Raw genomic sequence first — 18,726 nt, 5'->3', positions numbered from 1 at the left:
TGCAAAATGTTCACGCTAATCCCTGGCTGAGGCAGCCGCAGGATAACCCTACAGAGCAGCAGTTGTCAGAAAGAAATGGTGATGCTGCTCTGGGAGATTTATTGCAACGCACCTGGAGCCCCTCCTGATGTAAAACAATAATAAATTATGCAAAGGGCCGTGCCAGGTACTTTTTCATTACGAAACAGCACAGCAAGAATTATAATATATACTGTAGGGATGAGGACTGGGGAGGGTTCAGTTGATTATTTTTTTTTCCTTTTTAGTTTTGGGAGTCTGACCTTAGACTAAAAGCAAAGAAAAAAAACTGCCCTTGAGGCCTTTGCCTGAGGTCAATGGAAAGGATTTAATTTCTTTGGATAAAGCAACAAGTATGTTTCCATCATGCCCCCAGCTACCTGATGCCAGAAAAGTGGCAATGTCAATCACAGCCTGCATCCCTCAGGCTCTGACGCACACCTCGGACCCAGCCGCCGAGAGCCCTACAGCCCCACACGGGGAAGAAAAGCAGGAACTATTGTACCACCCAGCTCCCAGCGTCCTGCTCCTCTACACATGGTCACCTGGAGGAGGACACACAAACTCCTTCGTCCCCGGTGCAGGAAGCCCAATGACAACAAGTTGCCTTTTTATCACTACACCTTTTTATTGCTGTAAAAAAGCACTTTTTAATAGTGTGTATTTATCCTGCAACATTATTTGCAGGCCCTGACCCTCAGACGTGGGTCTTGCCGTGCTCAGCACCGTAACGTCACACCAAAGAGCTGCCACTGAACAGAACTGGCACAGCAGGGTCCCCAGCTGGTTTCCCCAGAAGCAGCCTTTTCCCACACACGCTCTGCCATCTTCCCCCTGGGATGGTTTTAACCAAGGCTGCTCCCCCGACCGCCCTCCCTGCTCCACAAGCTGCCCCAGGGAAGGGGGAGAAGAGCTGTGCTGCCTCCTTCACCACCACCACTGTTCTTCAGTTACCTGAACCCAGATGGCTGCCATTCACCGAACCAGGGAGGAACTTCACTTCCCCACCCCTTTAAGACCACTGGTTCTTTGCATGTCCCTGGTGCTGGACTGCTCTGGCTGCAGGAGTCCATGGGGATCATGCAGTTTGTGATCTTGAAATCTCATCACTATGCAAGGAGCCCAGCATGAACATGGAAACTGTGTCCGGTTCTGGGCTCCCCAGTTCAAGAAGGACAGGGAACTACAAAGACGATGAGGGGCCTGGAGCATTTCTCTTATGAGGAAAGGCTGAGGGACTTGGGTCTTTTTAGTATGGAGAAGACTGAGGGGGCATCTGATCAATGCTTATAAATACTCAAAGGGTGGGTGTCAGGAAGATGGGGCCAGTCTTTTTCCAGTGGTGCCCAGAGACAGGACAAGAGGAAATGGGCACAAACTTGAATATAAGAAGTTCCATTTAAACATGAGAAGGAACTTCTTTATTTTAAGGGTGGTAGAGCCCTGGACCAGGCTGCCCAGAGAGGTGGTGAAGTCTCCATCCCCGGAGATGTTCAAAACCCGCCTGGACACGTTACTGTGCAACCTGCTCTGGGTGGACCTGCTCTGGCAGGGGGTTGGACTAAATGATCTCCAGAGGTCCCCTCCAACCCCATAGCATTCTGTGATGGAAACACCCTCTGTGTAGATCATGAAAACCGAACTGACAGAGCCACCGTTTCCTGGACTGTCCTGACATGGGCAGGTCGTCACTTGGGCCCTACAAACCCCAGAGTGCACGAGGGCAGTGGGTACTGCTGCTCAGCACCCATCACTCCCAGTTCAGAGATGCCAGGGTTCAGCATCCCTGGAGAAGCAAAATGGAGAAGCGCTTGGCCCACTAGTTTGGGGTCCCTCCAGCTGTTTGGCAACAAGCGCTCCCAGGGCTTCCCTCTCTTTTCTCGGCCTCTCACAAATCCAGCCCAGGGGGTGCAAGCCATACACCCCCAGTTTTGAATTTGTATTTCCCTAGAAGTCCCATGCCTGTGAAAGATGCTAGTAATTAAGTTTTTACACTCCTGGGAGGGGCAGGGCGCTGTCTGGAGATGCAAATCCACTCTGATTTTCATTACTTTCTTTCGAACACTCTCAGGAGAAACAGCCAGGGCCTGCGAGAAGTAGCATTTACTTGTGCAAGTCCGTGGCTACTGCTGGCCACCCCTCTCTAATCAAACTTTCTTCTTCCAGAGCTTGAGGACGAGGAAACAGAGTCTGAACAAGCAGGGCTATAAATTACAGCAAATAATTCAAATTCCTGATTTATGGACAAAAGCTGGTAAGAATCACATCAGCTTTACTCTGCTGATACTTGAGAAACCCCGAGACACTTCTACAATGAACTGTTTCTAACTTTGAAGTGCTCCTCTCGCCACGAGACGCCCAGCAGACACTTCTCATGCTTCGCCTCTAGCGAACTGCCAGCTTTAGTTCCCCTCACATCTATAAAAGCCATGGTATATTCTGAAACGGTGTTTCCCTCCAGAATACACGTTGCTAGTTACTGTTGACATTTTGAACATTAAGGGAAAGAGGTTATTTAACTAAAAGAACCCAATAAAGCCTCCCATATAAATTACTATAAATATTAAACGTAATCTCACTGAGGAATATAATAATTGCACCAGAGTCAATTAAAAACTGAAATGAAAGTTTATGTTCACTAACGGAAAGCAGAATTTAGTATGGCATCCAGCACTCACACTTTTTGGTGTCATCCTTTTGCTAATACAGCCATTAGGAACTGCCAAGTAATAACTGAAGGACTCAATTCCATCCATCAACAGCACTGCCAGATCACTGTCTTCAAGCCAGGCATGCACTAATCAACCAGAATATTATCCCACTCACCCCAGCCAGAGGTGGGACTGTGATGGGCCTTTTAACATAGCGCGATGCCGAGGGGCAGGAGGTTATTCCCAATTTTCTATCTATGTCAATCCCTGCCTTTCCTGAAAGGACGTGCAGTGGGGAGCACATCCTTCACTCATCACGGGAGCAACCGCCCCTGGCCAGAGCACGTCCCACCTCACTCCTGAGGGTCCTCATGGCTGGCGTGAGGGCTCAGGGCACCACGCACTACCTGGCCTCCTCGCCCAGAGGGGCTCCCTGCACACAGCAGGGCTGGGCCCCTCACTCCAAGTTGTCCACAGGCCTCTTCATCACCTCTACATTGCTGGAACCTTAGCTCCCAGAAGTGGTCTATGCACCTCTTCATCACCTCTGCTTTGAACACCCACAGCACAGAACAGCACAGCTTCCACAGCGGGACCACCCAGCACACAAAGCACCGCCTCCCTTTGGGCTCCTGGGTTTGGAGGGTTTTTTAACCTATTTCCTTGCTAGTTTAACCTGATGAGTATCAATTCTTGCCTCAGCTCTCTGAAACTTTACTAGGTCTCAATTTATCCATTTTGTTCTTTTTTCCCACACCACAGCAGACAGCACTGTAATTCAAATTGCTTACTTTTTTTTAAAAAAAAAAAAACAAAACCACCACATGCTTCACTTTTTTCTTTTTAAATAAGTTACATCGCAAAAACTGTGTTATTCTGTTTTTAAACACAGTCTCAAAATTTAATACAGTCAGAAAACACACATCTGAAATGGAAAGGATACTGGATTCAAATAAGCCAGTTATAACACTGTTTATGAAGCTCATTAAATAAGACTCTCCTTTGAGTTGTTCTTGATTTCTTTTTTTTAATTTTTGGTTTTACTTCCTCATATCTGATAGTTGGACTGCTTCCATTTCTTATTTTGCCCAAATTTATTCAATCAGAAAGACGCAATACATAATTTCACCAGTAATTAAAAGCATAAAGCAGACGTTTTTTGGAATGTCACCACTTTAGCTCTACATAATCGTTACAAAAGAAGAGAATTACACACACTAATTTATCCTGTCCTGTATGTTAAGATTCACAGTACAAGAGAAAATTATTGATATAAAAAATCCAAGGTCAGTATTCTGAAAAGTCTGTTCTGATACACACAAGTAAAGAAAATATGAATCGGGAATATTTTCTCACAAAAGACTCTGATAAAGCTGTATCTGTCTTCATTTGTAAGTCATATGAAAATTGCCCCTGTGACGACTAAACCAGCAATGACAAGCCCAGCCCCACTGGGACTCCCTGCCCAGACCTGCTGCCGGAGCTCAGCCTCAAGAGCAAGAACATCCTGTGCCAGGGTCCTCTCCTTCATTCTTCTCCATTTCCCCTCCTTTTTTATTGAGAATACTCTCGAATAACATGTATACCACCCATTAAACTCCTAAATATGACATATCCAGTACAGGAGAGTCACTAACTGTATAACATGACACTTTATTCCACATTTAAATCTCACGTGTCCCTTGAATGGCACTTTGTAGCCAACACTGGTAAATACCAGTTCGGAAAGATTAGCAAACTGGTGCTCAAGAGCACAAGAAGTTCACGAAGTCAATTCATTACCATCCCTCCAAAAAGTGTCACTGGACACACACATGGTATTTAAAAAAAAAAAAAAAATAATCCCCAGTGCTCCATATGCTCCATCAACACTCAATGCACTCAGAGCACTGCTCTTCCCTTCCAGGTAACACCAGAGGCATAAGGCCACCTCAGCAATTAGTGACCTTTAAAAAGTCTTAATTGAACTCTTACTTGACCGGCACTAGGAAAAATGGAGGCTCTCTTAGGAGCAGGATTGCTGCAGCTGGTTAGTTGGAAGAAAAAGCAGACAAATTCCCACTACCAAGATTGATTAAAAAAGCAGGATAATACTAAAAAAAAAAAAAAAAGCATAACTTCGTTTGAATATCACTTGTTCATCTGAAAGCCTGAAGCCAGACACCTGCTCTCATTCACTCGCTGAAAGTCAAAGCAGCACATCACTGTTAAGAATTACTTTTTATGTCTCAATATTAACTCTAAAATGATAAATATTTTTTTTTTTTTTAGGTTAAACCTTAGACTGTGCTGCAATCACAATAGAGTTGTGATTAATGGGGTGAAATCCAGTTGGCAGCCCGTCACCAGTGGTCTGAAGTTATGGCAGGGGAGGTTTAGACTAGATATTGGGAAGAATGACTTTCCTGAGAGGGTGGTCAGGCACTGGAACAGCCTGCCCAGGGAGGTGGTGGAGTCACCATCCCCAGAGGTATTTAAGAAACATGTAGATGTGGTACTTCAGGGCATGCTCTAGTGCCTGAGATTGCTGGGTTGTGTCTGTTTGTGGGTGGGTGGTTTAGGTCCCTTCCAACCATGAAGGTTGACGGTCCCTTCCAACCTCTCCTATGAGGACAGGCTGAGAGAGCTGAGATTGTTCAGCCTGGAGAAGAGAAGACTCCGGGGAGACCTTAGAGCAGCCTTCCAATATCTGAAGGGGCTACAGGAGAGCTGGGGAGGGATTGTGTGTCAGGAAGTGCAGTGACAGGACAAGGGGTAACGGTTTTAAATTGGAAGAGGGGAGATTTAGATTAGATACTAGGAAGAAATTCTTTGCTGTGAGGGTAGTGAGGCACTGGAACAGGTTGCCCAGGGAAGTCGTGGATGCCCCATCCCTGGGAGTGCTCAAGGCCAGGCTGGATAGAGCTTTGAGCAACCTGGACTTCACCATAAGACCTGGTGTCCCCTCACACGAGCAGCTACAACTTACACAGTCCCCTGAAACAGACTTAATTTTTTTATTGGGTTTGGTTTTTTTTTTTTTCAATTGGCCTTCTCTCTACAAGAGCACACACAAACTGAAAAATAACCAGAAAGCCACCACAGCAGGCTGGCAACCTGTTCAGAGGGCAAGAACCAAGCAAGGACCGTAACTAAAATTAGCCACAGAAGTCTACTAATACCTATTTAAAGGCTCTGAAATCTTATTAAAAATACTGATATAAATCATTTGGTGAAAGTAGGAAACACATCAGCTAACCAGGTGATGGGTAGGTAAGCATGAAGACTTAAAAGAAAGGGAAAAAAAAAAAAATCCTCACATCATTCTGCAAGGGAAGTTCCTTTTTCCCCTGCAAAACCAACTCAGCTTTCTTGACATGCCTATAAGTTCGCTGTTCTGCCATGAGACTTCTCCCCATCCCCTTGGCCCAGCTCTCCATCCACCACCTCCAGAAATGTGGGACACGCACAGAAACTGCCGCTCCCCGGCTCTTGGAATGGGTTTTGAAGTCCAAACGGATACTCTGAATATGTTTAGATTTTCAGACAGGGTGAACACCATTTTCATCTACTCTTCGTTTTTTTTTTTCCTCATCATCTCATTGGTTCCCTTTCAATCATGTTATTATAAGCTATTATGCCAGACATGATTTTCTGGGGGGTTATACAAGGTTTTTTTATTCTTTCAAAGTCCCAGAACTAGGGGCAAACACTAAGTTTCTCTAAAGAAATAAACACCATAGAGTTTCTCAACAAAAGTCCCTGAGTCGGCTGGATTTTGAAAGTCCTTGGAAAAAAGTTCTACCAATGTGCAGAGGGCAGGCAGGTCTTCAGCGCAGAAGTAGCCTGGGAGTCTGCCCGGCTAATCCCTGCTGTCTCACGTTGGGTAACAGAAGACTGCTGCAAAAATATCAGCCAGTAGCCCCAAGAGGGATCCAGCTATCTCCTTCCCTTGCCCTCATCCCCATTAACTCCTTCTCCCTCAGAGCTCCCCGAAAAAGGAACCCACACACCAGTTCTGCCAAAATCTGTCTGTCCCACACAAACCCACCAAAGGGTCCTCCCAGCTCTCGCGAGGTGTCAGCGCCACAAACAAGAGTCTTCCACCCCCTGGCTCTGACCGCCTGCCTTACGCCTCACCAGGGAGAGCCGCCGTGCAGCACCTTCCATTAAGAGCCCGCAGCTTCCCCATTGCAGGACTCACCATTTTCTGCTGAGAAGGTGGGAGCTGCTCAGTCTGCCCCTGTGTCAGCAACGCTCAGCCCTGCCCATGGCGGATCCCCAGCACAGCCCGGAGCTGCTCCCAGTGCTGCTGCCCAGGGCAAGGGGCAAGCTGGAGCCACCACCCTGGTCCCATTGCCCACATTTTGTGCCCCGTGCGAGGCTGTCAGTAAACTCAAGATTCAAAGTGAACTCCAGAGTCACGGCAAACAACCTCTCATCAGTGGGAACAGAGCATCCGTCTGCTGGAAAGGGCAACAAAGGCCCTGGGTTCCTTGCCCAGCCCAACACGTGCCAGCGCAGGGTCACCAGCCTGCCTTGAAACACCTCCAAGAACCGAGCATCACAGAGGGAGCAGCAGGTGCGCTGGAGAGGAGACACCAACAGCTCCACAGCTGTCCTGAAATCACCACAGCCTAGCAACAGGAAGAACATCTCCAGCTAGAGGCTGAAATGGTCTTCTGGAAGGTAGAGTCCAAACTATTTTTTAAAAGGAGCTTGATACGCTTACATCTGAGGTAGAAAGGGGTAACTACTGGAGGGAAAGTCTTAAACTTGCGATGGGATTTCTGGGCATCCAGGTCATCGGTGTCTCCAGGAGCAGCAAAGGGCGCATGGTACCACTGGGCGGTGAGTGCGACTGTGTGCACACAGCGGGAGTGCCAGGCACAATTCTCTGGTTGCGTTTCCATTCTGCAATTATTTAATTTTATTTTTAAAGAGGTTTCCATATTTTTGAGTCCTAACATGGACTAGAGCCTATCAAACCACTTCTAAAACAACTGCTAAATTTGGGACTGAGGGAACTGTTCTTCTGGCATATACCAGTACCTCGCTCCTCTGAAGCGCTGAGCAAGATTACTTCACAGCATCACTTGCAAGTTCCGGTGACAATATCCAAGATCTACAGTACCTGGAATAGCCTCTTCCTCCAGCACACCCCAGTGGCAGCTGATGGACTGGGAAGACACCATTGCCATGAGACTGCTGCGGATGCAGAGAATGCTGTAACCTACAGAGAGCAGGGACACTCAGCTCAGTCATCTGTGGGTCTCTCTGGATGTAACACTGACCGAGCAGCCACTGGTTCTCCTGGCACACGAGTGCAGTCAAGCAGCAGCTCCCACCAGCTTGGGCAAAGACGACCCAACCTTCACCAGCTCAACTGCCCCAGAGCAACCAACATTGGCAGCTCAATCCACACCTCTTGAACACGATGCCCGAAAGGATAGCAAGATTTTGACCCCAGTATCGCCTGCACACATCTGCAGTTTGGCACGTTGCTCCACAGTGTGGACAACCAAACAGTTGAAGAACACCGCCTCAGAGCATTCATTGTGCTTGGGTCGAGTCTCAAGGACTCAGGACACACCAGCGCAGGATTGCTCTGAGGACATGAACACTGGGCAGCCAGAGCTTCGCTGCCAAAAAAGTCAGAGTATTAATCAGCTTTGAGAGGGAAACCCAACACAAACCTTCCCAGAAAGCATCTATTTACTAAATGGAAATAGCAGCATGGACGAGTGGCTCCTGGCCCCCGTCCCAGGTGCTGTGAGAGCGGCGCAGTGCCCTGGCAGGAGGCAGGGTGCAACTCAGACCTTTGGCAGCTCAGCGAGGGAGTAGGTTCCCTCCTGCCAGCCCAGTCACGGGCTCCCGTTCAAGTCAGTCATGACTAAGACCCATCTATATTAAAGCAAGTGACCAGCTCCAGAAACATTTCATGTCTTCACTGAAATCAACCCTGTATTCACACATTCTTCATTTACAGTTTATTTTTGTAGGGCAGGGAAAAAAAGCAGCCGTACTAACAAATCAGATTTGGAATTTGCAGTTCCAGTCACAGAAGATCCCAAATGATGTCCCGCCTGGGGAAACCAGCTGAGCCCTGTACACTGACACTGGGGACACACTGGGCACAGACACCGGCTCCCCCCAGTCCTGTCTCACCCTTCGCCACTTCCACGCCTGCCGAGAGGATGCTCCTCCATCTGCTCCGCTGCAGCCCCCATCAGCAGGATCAGCAGCAATGGGAACAGGCCAGAGAGTCAATTCTTGTTCTCAGCCCCAAGAACGTCCAGCACTGACACATGGTGGCAAAGCTTCACCTCTAGGAAACTTATTTGGCCACAACTCTGGCATAACCAGCTAGGCAGATAAATTCCAGGATGTCACTCCAACTCTTCTCAAAAAGAAAGAAATTAATTAGAAACATACTTTAAAATAGATTTTGCATTTCCAGGAGAAGGCTGGCAAGCTTGTTCAGATATTCAACACATGCCCCTAGCGCAGCAAGAACTCAACTGCGAACCTCTCCAGACCTTTACATCCAACCCCTTCTTCTCCCAACAGAAGCCCAAGCTCATTCACAACTCCCTTGCCCAAACTCCACACACACCTACACCGCGTGGGCACACTCTCTAGTTACAACGCTTGGGCTACATCAGATCAGAAAGAAGAAAGTTGACCTCTACTTTTCCCCAAATCAGTAAGGAAACCAGCTTTAAAAACACACATCCAAACACCCCAGTTTCCACGTGCTGACCATTCCTGCTACCACAAAGTAAGAAGAACCTTGAAGAAAGGACAAAACTCCGGTGCCTGTCCTCGGCTCAGGGCCAGCCCTACATGAAGCACTTCTGATCATCTTCCCCGTTCCTACCCTCCACCGTGCACGTTTCTGAGTGGGACAGGAGGAAAGTAGAGGACAAAGGTAGGGCGAGGTTTCCAGCGTTTGGCAGGAGACCAGGTCCAACTGACACGGTTCAGGAGGGGAACTGGTCTTTACAGGAAAACTCGGACATGGTCCCATCACTCCCAAGAAGGGATTTCCAAATGCAACGCTTTTATCTTAATCCATAACCCCTCCCAGGTCAAAGCAACTCAGCTGTGTGTTTTTAAAAGGAAACTGTTTTATCTCTGTCCACAAACCTCTTCAAAGTACAAACACTTTGCTCTCTGGTCCAAAAGCAAAGTGATGGCTAATTCAGTTCAGAGAACCCCTTCCAGAGAATTAGGTCCAAAGCAAACCATAAAACCCTTCTGGTCGACAGAGAGGAAAAAAAAAAAAAAAAAAAAAAACCCAAAAAAAGACAATCTTAGATAATTTGGTTATATTTTGTGTAAAAATTAAGCAGACTCCCTACAGAATTGCATTATACAATATTATACACTAGTTAGTCACCAGAATGCCTGTGATTAGCAACTTTAATTTCTGGGTTTAAAAAAAAAAAAAAAAAAAAAAAATAATCCTAGACAAGAGCTGATAAAAGGAGTGACTCCCTTTGGGCTCAGATCGGTCTGCTCCCAGCAGCTGCCCTCCTTATGCCACAGGGCATCTCCTGAAGCACCTCAGAAAGATCAGATAAATTATTCAAAACACAGACTAATTCCTGGTGCCTGGACTCTTTGTTCACTCCAGGATCAGCGGGAGCCGTCTGCTTCCTGGAGGGCTCACTCTGCCTCCAGTAAAGGGCAAACACAAAGGCTTCGATTTGCAGAAGAGGAAATCAATTTTAGCAGCTAATAAATACACAATTTGCGCAATATACATACTCTCTGTCTCCCCTGATGCTCATACAAAAGTTAATGGGCCATACTCTGCTAAGCACAGTTACTGCACCCTTCACATGAAGGGCAGCTCGGCTCCTGTGGAGCAGACCCGGGAGGGAGCGGATGCTTGGCAACACCATGTTGTACTTCCTCACAAACAGCAAGAGCAGAGATCCCTCCACCAGGGCTACAGCCTGAGGAGACAAGGTCACACATTTTGGAAGATGCTCTGCAGCATCACATGACAGTCCCGATGCAGATCCAGGCCAAGGATCTCTCAGACGTCCCGCACGGAGTCTGTGCAGGCATCTCCACAAGGACTTACTGATAGTTTGGTCTCCTCTCAAAGATTCACAGACTGTGCAAAGGAACTTAAATAAACTTATGACAAAAGTCACGGTCACATCTTCCCACCCTACCATGCGGAGGCCCAAATACACTGCAGCCACACAAACTGCAGAACTTACCTTGAAGCAACAGCAGCCTGAGTAGACCAAGAAACGCACATCATGGGTATTTTCAGTATCCGAAGCCTCTCTCCCCTCAAACAAAAGAAACCCCAGCAAGATTGCAGATGCCCAGAGGAGACAGCTTAACGTCCGTCATTTAAAATAAAGTGGAGTTAAAAGTTTAAAGCCAAAGTCAGCACCGCAGCCTGACCAGAACATCCACTCCTGAACGCGGACACTCGGCCAACACGAAGCTCTGCCGAGGCACAAACACTGCAGCAGAGCAAGTTCTCAATTCTCCCTTCCCTCCCTACTGCCATCTCCAAATGGATTTGGCTGCCAAAGTGTATCTTCTTTTACATCCTTTGGTTTAAAATGAACCCCTCCTGTCCTCTGGGTCCTCCAGTTTAGGGTATTAAATCACATTAATTAGTTCAAATCTGCCTTCCTTCAACTTCAGGAAGTGTCTCAGAAAAAAAGACTGACCCAGTCAGGCACAGTTACCAGAGGTAAAAACACTGGGATTAAAGGCAGGCAGGAGCTAATTAGCTCCAATATTGCACTCTTCTAACTCATAAGCACACCAGAGTGCTGGTTTCTCACACTCGCAGCTTTGCCAGAGCAACACAACTGCAGAAATCGGCTTGACCCCTGACAAGCAAAAACACACACAAAAAAAAGACCACACCCAAAAAAATAGGAGCCAGATTAAGTCCTTGAGCCCCCAGCCCACTCCAGCAACAAGCCCAGAAGAGATGACAGCAGAAATCCTTTGGGAGTGGGAGAGCCTGGGCAGAAGGTGCTGGGGGGCTGCCCGGGGGCCAGCCACAGCTCTGCCCCACCAGCAGCACAGCCATGGGGCTGGTGGGGTCAGTGCCCCACGGGAGCTTGTGAGGGGACCTGCTCCCAGTGTGAGCAATGGACTTAGGGCAGTTCAGAGGGCAGGGATTCAGGATGAACCCATGCCATACAGGCAGGGTCTGACAAGAGATGGAGCCACCATGCTCTCTGCTGGTGCCTGGGAAGGTGGGGTTCCCCCCTCCTGCCACCCCTCGGGGAGCTCTGTCCCCTCCCGAGCCGGGACAAGTCACGGGGCAATACCTGCGAGGTGAACAGGCGAGGGGCTGTACATGTTACACGTACATCTGTGCAAACCGTCAATACACTAACACGGAAACACCCATCCGAAATGCACCCTCCCTGCTACTTCGTGCTTTACAGACAGCGACTTTACCCCCAGACACCTTCAGAATAACCTACAGCACTTTCCTTCTTGTTGATTTTGATAATTAAGTATTTTCTTATTTTAACAGTCACTCTAAACACCCAAGTTTACGTACAGAGAGGGGTGAGCCTCACGGCTTCTCTTTCAGACACCCTCCAAAGAGAAGTGCCATGGGCACCAAAGAGCAGCTCATGCACAGGGGAGGGATAACAAACACACATCAGCGACTTCACTGGCAAAGCCTCGCGGAGACACAGTATTCACATTATATACAAGTAGAGCTAAAGAAGCACAGGTGAAGTGTCTCTCTCCAGGGATTTACCATGAGTTAACTACTGCAGGTTAATTAATCCAGCTATAACAACATATCTTCTTAAAAGGATGAAATCTTTCAGTGCTCAAAAGACGTTGCGCTTTACCCAGTGCTCAAACATTTATTCTGCAAACAAACCTGCAACATAAGATGATATCTGAGGATCCAGGAGACAAAGAAAAGCCCTTGGCGGGGAATGCCAGCCCCAGTAAAGCAGGGTAGGATCCCAGTACTGAAGACACTGGCCGGGTGAGTGGTGCAGCGGCTGCATGGGGGTCTCTGGAGAAGGGCCCCTCTGCCAGCAGCCGCTAAACAGAAACACATCAAACTGATTGAAAAAAAAAAAAAACCAGCACCAAAACAACCAAAACAACACAACTTAAAAATGAAATAACTACAATTGACCTAAAGACCCAGATTCTCCTGAACTGATGTCTTTAAAGGGATGGGGTTTCTCATTGTAGAAGAGATGTTAGAGCCCAACCATAAATGACCAGGATCAACACAGGATCTCCAAAACTTTTGCTCATCCCTCCAAAGCAGGAGGCCAGACTGTACCATAATAATAATCCATCCTGACCAGAATATCCACAGGAGAGTCCACGCTCCAAGGTGACAACTCCTGAACCATGATGAGAAAGTTCAACCGCCAAAACCAGCCAACTTTTCTCCAGCAGCTCCACAATTCCCCCCGCCTGGTGGGATGCTGTGTCTCAGCACGCAGCAGAGGGACAACAAAACCCATACACATCTAAGGAGGCACTGCTAGCTTTGGTGAATACAATGGAGTCCTTTTTAAATAAGGTATGTGAGATCTGGGAACACAACCAGCACCTCCTGAAAGCTGGTCCAGATCAGTCCAGCCTTTGAAAGGATGCCAGAAGCATCACATCCATTCTGAGACTTTTGTACGTTCTCTACAAGCATTTCAGTGACACTTGGGTGGACAATGTGCTGCCAGTTCCTGCCCCACGGGGCAGAGCACTACACAAACACCCCACACAGCTGTACCCTCTCATAAAGTTTTGTTTTCCAGCCTCCACAGGCTCCAGCAGCTATTCCTCCCATGGGGAAGCAGACCATCCATCCTTCTTTCAACTCACATAAAATCTTATCAAACCTAAATCCAAAGGAAGACTGACTTCAAAGGCAGCGATCACATCTCAGCCTAGGATGCTAACAAGGTGTTTACATTTGTTTGATACATGCAGAGCTTAACCTGGTTACACAAGACTCCTCTAAGTAACATTTCACTGCCAACACACTGGGACTATGAATAAATTTAATTTGGGGGACTCCTCAACCAAATCAAATTTGGAAAGTACACATTTTTGTTTGTTTGCACGTTTTTTTGGTTTGTTTTTTTTTTTTTTTTTATTTCCTCACAAAACTCACCTTCCTCTGCCAGGACAGCCCCTGCTTTGACAGGCAACAGTGTTATTTCCACTCCTGTCAGTTCCATCAAATCAGCATAAAATAACTTAAAAGAGCCTTCCAGCATCTGATGAGACTTACTGGTAATTTTGGGCTGCCCCTTTACCAGGAAAGCACGCATATTAAGAATGTCAGTTGATTACAAGCAAACCAAAATGAAAAACTGAAATGGATAAACATATGCTTACACATAAATACAGTCCTACACATGCAGGTGTGCACTAAGTCTCACACACGAAGCAGACATGGTCAGCCATACCCTGGGCAGGGAGACTGCACAGGAATAAACTGGGCGGCACAAGGGAACTGAAATACACTGGTTTGCTCACTGCACAACTATCTCTACCTTCCAGAAGGCAGGCAGACGTGTCTGAGCAGACAGACACCCATCACGCTGACAAATCTGCCAGTGTCAGCTTGCACCAGCAGCGTATGGTGACACACACCGGTTTTATAATCCCACCGTGGGCAAGAGTAAGTGCAGTCACCTTCTGATTTTATTCAATCAGCTCCCAGCTGTTAAAGATACAACTCACCTTGCCTAGATTAGAACAAGAACAGGTAAATAATACACACTGAAAGATAACTTTACTACCTACTGAGAAAAAGGATTAATTCTCTCCTTCAGTCCCCTCTCTTTTCTTATCATGTTCTTTTCTATCTTCCTTGTATTCTTATCTACATCAATTGTTTCATTTTACCTGCTCATTCACACATTGCTTCACCCCTAACCTGCTGCTCCCTTTGCTTCACAACCCTTCCCACTGCCTTCTCATTCCCCACATCCTGCTCTTTGAGGCTCCCTAAACAAATCACCAGGTTCGCTGGGGCTCCTCTTACTTTCCCCATCCATTAAGCCCTTCTGCTCAGAGAGGTTAGTCCACCGAGCAGCCTTCTGACAGCGCCCACACTGCACCCCAGCAGATCCAACATCTCAACACTGAGGCATCAACATGTCATTCCTCTCCTCCTGCCAGGCCCACATCAGCGGCGCCTTCAGCAGTGGGGAGAAGAGCTGCCATGGTCACTCCTCACACTCACAAATGCAGCGACACAAAGAGCAATGTGCCCTTGTGGCCAAGAGGGCCCATGGGATCCTGGGCTGCGTAGGGAACAGTGTGGACAGCAGGTCGAGAGAGGTCATTCTCCCCTTTTCTTGGCACTGGTGAGGCCACCACTGGAATCCTGCGTCCAGGTCTGGGCTCCCCAGTTCAAGAGAGACAGGGAACTGCTGGAGAGAGTCCAGCGTAGGGCAACAGAGATGATGGAGGGATTGGAGCATCTCCCTGATGAGGAAAGGCTGAGAGAGCTGGGGCTCTTGAGCCTGGAGAAGAGAAGGCTGAGGGGAGACCTTATCTACGTTTACAAGTATCTAAAGGGTGGGTTGGAGGAGGATGGAGCCGGACTCTTTTCAGTGGTTCCCAGTGACAGGACGAGGGGCAACGGGCACAAGCTGGAACACGGGAAGTTCCACTCCAATCTGAGGAAGAACTTCTTTGGGGTGAGGGTGGCAGAGCCCTGGAACTGCCCAGGGAGGGTGTGGAGTCCCCTTCTCTGGAGATCTTCAAGACCCACCTTGATGCAGTCCTGAGTGATGTGCTCTGGGCAACCCTGCTTTGGCAGAGGAGTTGGACTGGATGATCTCTAGAGGTCCCTTCCAACTCTGACAATTCCATGAAAGAGGTTGAGGAGGACACAGGAGTCCTGGCACCTCTTACTGAATTCCTCTACCAAGGATCATACCAGTCACAGTGATGCCCACAAACGCTTTCAAGTAATATTCTGCTTTGACAGTGCTGTCCGAAGTAACTATGATTACCCCAAAGACACAGTGTAGGTTACACACTGACCACGGTGACCAACAAAGTCAATCGCAGTGCTCACCAATTCTGCCAGCGGCCAAACAGGAACAATGCTTGACCTCTCAAAAATCCTCCCAGAAGCTCTTTTCCTCCAGGCAGAGAGAGGTGCAGAGCTGAGCCTCCTCCTGCGCAGGCACAAACCCACCTCCCAACTCCCACCCAGCACTGACCCGCTCAACGGCACCCGAGGACCAGAGCGACTCCTCAGTCTCTGTCTCCAGTCGGTCCCTGGATGTGCTCAGAGCCTCCCAGCCCAGGCTCCTTCCTCATCCACACAGAGCTCTCTCTGACCAGGGATGGACCTTCTCTGATTTTGGCCAAAAACAAACCAAAAAGGTTATGGCTGGAATAAGGCAGGAATCAAAATTCTTCCTATGCCTTGGAATTAAATACATTTCTACATAATGTCAGCAAAGACTATTAATAATTTTGGCAATGACAGAAATGCGAAATTGCTCCAATTCCAGCTTGGGTGTTGTTTTTTCTTAGATCACTGTCAAAGAGGGATCCTATTTCCCAAAGAATCTCCGCTTTCTCCACAAAACATCCAGGACAGCTCCTGGACTTGTAAAATTACATGGAACTAAGACAGACAACTATTCTTCACAGCAGCAGCCACCAGCATCCATTCAGTTTTCACATAACAAATAAAAAATTCAAAAATTCTGAAATAGGATCTACTTTCAGTACTTAGAATTGCAGCTCTCCTCGATTTCTGAGCAGTGAACCATGCCTCGAACACAGCACCATCAACCAGGCCGCCCAGGGGGACCCTTTGGGGAGAAACGAAGCTCCTGGGGCCATAGGCAGGAACAGCTGAGGTATTCAGCCAGGAGAAGACACAAGCATGAAGCTGGGGTGTGCACAACACTAAGGGTGAGAAGACCTGAAGCAACCCCTTGCCTGATCACAAGGCTTGAGGGCCATGCCTGCACAGTAAGGCCCGCATGAGGACGGCGAGGTGTCCTTTCATCTCAGTACCGTCACCTGGAGGGGCTTTAGCCTGTGCGCAACAAAAACACCATAGGACATTGAATCAAAAACAAAACAGGGTGGCCTGTAGAGACCTTCTGGATCTGCTGTCCCAGCTCCAGACACCAACGTGATGGGCCTCAACTTCCATGAAGACTTCTCCCCTCCTTCACCAGTCTCTACCAAACTCCCCAACAGCAGATACCCTTTGAGAAAGAGGAGCCCCCTCCAAGAGCTCTCCCCTCAGGCCAGCCTGCCCAAACACATGCCTTCTGGCCACGGTCTCCAAATCCCAAAGCCTCTATGGCTGTCCAGAGTAGCACTGCCATGGTCCCCACAGCAGTGAGAGTTGTCCCACCTTCTCTTGCTCCCACGAACCTCCCTCACAGCAGCAGTTGCACAAGCCAGGTCAGAGAGCGCTTCTGGCTGAAAGTTAACTGAGCAAAGCTTTTTTTTACAAAACATAATTACTTGTTTCCAGCTTAATGACTTCCCTGCTCCACCTCGCCACATCATTTAAGCCAATTAAATCAAGACTGACGCAGTCCTACCTACTTTTCTCCCCACCCAGCAATACATTCCTGCACCTCCCTTGCGCCAGCAGTTGCCCAACCCCACCACGAACAAACGCTGGGCATCCAAACTGCTGAAAACTCACCGCTTGTTGGTGGGTTTGCTCTGTGACAACTCGGCTCACCTTGCTGTCAACAGGACAGGTGCCAGGGGCAAGGCCACCTCCAAGAGCAGCTGGGCCTGCCCCGCAGCCTGTGGACACCTCCAGCCCCTTCCCATCCCACCCCCAGCAACAGAGTCCTCCTGTGATGGAGCTTCTTTACTAGTTCCAGAAACCTGCCTTCACCACCACCATCACAGCAACCCATTCCTCCAGAGCCCACCCAGGATCCCACCCTCCACTCCTCCCAGGGCGTGCGAACACTCAACCCTGATCTTCAAAAAAACCACCAAAACCCCAAACCCTAACACCAGTTTTCACCACAAGCACTCGCGTATCATCAAACTAACCCTGTTGTCCTGAATTCCTATTTAAACTGCCACTTTGCAACAGAAACAATTACCCTTCCTGCACCTGGGAAAGGCCAGAGATGCTACATCCGAGCGGGCAACCCCAGCTCTCGAGCCAGGGTGCAAACCCAGCTCCCAGCCCTGAAGATACGGGGGATTGAGGGGAACTATGGATAAACAGGAAAAACAGGGGTTGGATGGAAATACAAGGGGCAACACAGAGAGCAGGAGCTGCACTACAACAAGGCTATTTCTTGTTTTATCACAAATATTTAGGCATAGCACAGTCAAATTTTTAATCCATACATTTAATTCACAAGATCTGAGAATCTGATTTTTTTCAAAGGTGTTGTAAACACGGATAACAGCATCTTCCCTGGGCCCAGCAGGTACCCGCTCCATCCAGAGAGCGCCAGAGCTTCATAGTGTGGAAGCTACAAACAGCAAAAATCCACCTTTTCGTTCCAAGTATACCAAAGGCTTTAGTTTATATGATCAGTTCTCAGCCCAAATAGGTCCCCGTCAGTCTTGGTGCAGTATGTCCCAGCAGGACACAACACACACTACAGCAAACCACGGTGACAAACAGTATTTGCTGAGAGCACCTGCACCTCTCACATAGGGAGCAACCTTTCCTTCTTCTGTTAAAAAAATAAAGAGTTCCCAAAACAGGGCAAACAGCTTCTTTGGTATTACCATCCGTGTATTAAATTAAAAAATAAACCAGCACTGCATCCCCCCAGCCTGATGAAGCCTAAACTGTTGCTCAAGTAGAAAGTATTTTTCAGTGGTCCAACTTTAAAGGAACAACTCGTAAGCTGTGGCCTCCATGAAAAATAAATATCCACCGTTTTTGCAAGACTGCTAAACCGTCCACGAGCACAGGCGGGAGCCCTGGCAACACCACCCTGCCAGGACACTGTAAATTTCCATCAGAGTAAAGAAAAACTGAACCAGAAGTTCCCCGTCGCGCTGTCGGGACCAAAACATCTGCCTGGGGACAGACACACACACACAGACACCGAGGGAC

General features: G+C 48.1%; 1 protein-coding gene across 1 annotated transcript in view; it reads right to left on the bottom strand.

The window, feature by feature from the left end:
- The window catches only part of MAP2K4 (mitogen-activated protein kinase kinase 4), a 92,051-nt gene that overhangs the window by 72,334 nt on the left and 991 nt on the right, over nt 1-18,726 (bottom strand). The window lies entirely within an intron of this gene.

The sequence above is a fragment of the Calidris pugnax genome, unplaced genomic scaffold (genome assembly GCF_001431845.1).
Source record: "Calidris pugnax isolate Ruff unplaced genomic scaffold, ASM143184v1 scaffold470, whole genome shotgun sequence".
NCBI classification, from domain to species: domain Eukaryota; kingdom Metazoa; phylum Chordata; class Aves; order Charadriiformes; family Scolopacidae; genus Calidris; species Calidris pugnax.
Note: the sequence above shows the minus strand (reverse complement) of the source record. Positions and strands in the feature narration are given on the sequence as shown.